This window comes from Myripristis murdjan, chromosome 10 (assembly GCF_902150065.1).
Source record: "Myripristis murdjan chromosome 10, fMyrMur1.1, whole genome shotgun sequence".
In the NCBI taxonomy this organism is placed as follows: domain Eukaryota; kingdom Metazoa; phylum Chordata; class Actinopteri; order Holocentriformes; family Holocentridae; genus Myripristis; species Myripristis murdjan.
In genome coordinates this window covers 8252982-8255166 of record NC_043989.1, presented here as the reverse complement: position 1 = coordinate 8255166, position 2185 = coordinate 8252982, and the positions used below count along the sequence as shown (strand labels likewise).

The window sequence follows — 2185 nt, the reverse complement described above, 5'->3', positions numbered from 1 at the left end:
GGTGTCATCGTCGAGACAACACAGTGTTTCTTGTAGCCACCACCACCAAACCTGGGATTTTCAAGCACACTTGACATCATCTGCATCAAGATGTGAAATTGTCCATTTTTTTTCTAAGAAAATTAAAGAAAAGTTTATTGAAAAAAAAAATATTTTTATGTATTTTCACAAAATAGCTTTTAAATAAACTTGCTTACATACTGGTTGGATATAAACATCTTAATGTGTGAGTATATTGAGAGAAAAAATACTAAACAGCTTCTAGTTCCATATTTTTAAAGCCAAATACATTGCTTATGGGGGTGAGATGTTCAAATCATGTAATTTATTCCTATTCTAAACTTTCCTGTATATCTTATTCTTTAACATTTGGTGTTGATATGAAATATTTGTCAATGCTTGACATTTGGAACCAATCCTTCTATGTTTTACTTGTTCGAGTTGGTGCCGCAATTCTGTTTTAATTTTGTCTATTTGTTTGCTTCAGTGCTTTTGCTGTTTGTATTTTTTCTGACGAGGACCAGGGTAGTTGTCCAACTTTCACGAGGAAATGAATCCGTTTACACATCATGAATGCAAAAAAAGAAAAAAAAAAAAAAGAAAAAGAAGAAGAAGAAGTAAAAAAAGAGTACGGTATTACTGCATCACATTCTGAAGCGAAATCAAAAGAGGCATCAACATCCACATGGTTGAAATGGTGGTATAAAATGCCAAATAAGTTCGAGTGCCAAATTCTAGTGCCAGTAGATATGAATATAGTCTTAATATAATCAATCACTGTCATCTCAGTGAATGTAGATGATACATTCTGTAACTTTTGTAACTAAATGTACAGTTGGTGGCAATGACAGTGCTAATACAATAGCCTTTTCGCTTTGTTTTCCAGTCTCCATGTATTTTGCATTGATCTGACTATAAAGTAGCACCAGTTGCATGTTGTTGCCGCAAAAACATGGGTTAATTTTTCTGATGCCAAACATGCGTTTCCATTTTAATGTTGAAGTTGTGAGATTAACTGTTTGAGATTGGAAATACAATGTTAGACATATACACAATATATAAATATATATAAATATAAATATATACATATATTTTATATAAAAAGTATAAATATTAAAAAATTATAGCCCCTTTTTCCATTACTGTGTCAAAACTAATCGGTTTACACGATTAACGCTTAATTTAAACATGAAAATTCGGCAAATACACTATACAGTTTTCTATGTCTGTACATTTTTTCTGAAGGATGCATTATTATGGATACCATAAATAGTTATTTTGACACACACGTTATACAGACGAGCACTTCTAATTTTGGCACATGTGAGAGGTTGTAGTCATGAAAGTGTTTTTAAATTTTAGCCTTTGTTATTATTTAATTTTTTTCATCTTTTTTTTTTTTTTTTTTTTTTTTTTTTTTTTTTTGAAACCTGAAATTGACCTGCGAAGAGCCCTCCACTCCAGCGGAAAAGGGAGGCACAATGTATTATTACTATCACTGTTGCTTTTGTAATCAAAAATAGAAAGATAGACTATGTAATCGCTTATCAATCTCATTGCATATTCAGGCTATTCTCACTGACATTTTGTATATGGAATGTGTGCTAACTTGTTTACTTTTTGGGACTCTTTCTAAATAAAAGTGGCTAATCTCTTGTTACCATTCAGTGTGCGTCAGTTATTTGCCATGGATTGCTGGTAATCCTAAATTATGAAAGGCGATGATGTGATTTAAAAGCTTCATTATGATCTTTACACAGGACCACAGCAGTCAGTGAATATAAATGTTTAAATGAGAGATTACTTAGAGGAAACCAGCAGCTCTCTGCATAGGTGGATTTATTCACTCCATTGACTTTAAATGGGGGAGTCTAATGCCAATATGCCTTTAAGAAAAACTAACACCTTTCTGTACCTTTTTACATTTCATCACCCATGCAAACATTAAGATTACTGAGAAGTTTTAAACTAACTATAGATGAAAGAGTGGATTCAAATTAAATAAAATAAAAAGTCTTTTAATCATTTCAAAAATGTATAATTACCAACCTGCTCTGTGCTGTTCATAAAAATCGGTGGAACTGTGCATTATTCAGCAGATGTTAATTAAAATGGGTTCTCCGTTAATTGTCCAATTAATTCACATGCTGGAGATAAATGACCTGACTGGAGTAAATGAAATGAA

At 31.8% G+C, this 2185-nt stretch overlaps 1 protein-coding gene across 3 annotated transcripts in view; it reads left to right on the top strand.

Annotated features, from left to right (window-relative positions):
• gria2b (glutamate receptor, ionotropic, AMPA 2b) overlaps positions 1-1660 on the top strand; it is a 57502-nt gene extending 55842 nt beyond the window's left edge. For all 3 annotated transcript variants that reach the window (XM_030061987.1, XM_030061985.1, XM_030061986.1), the window contains exon 16: positions 1-1660. This exon is cut by the window's left edge and continues 657 nt beyond it. The gene's annotated coding sequence lies outside the window, so the exon portion shown is untranslated.
• The last annotated feature ends 525 nt before the right edge of the window (positions 1661-2185 follow it).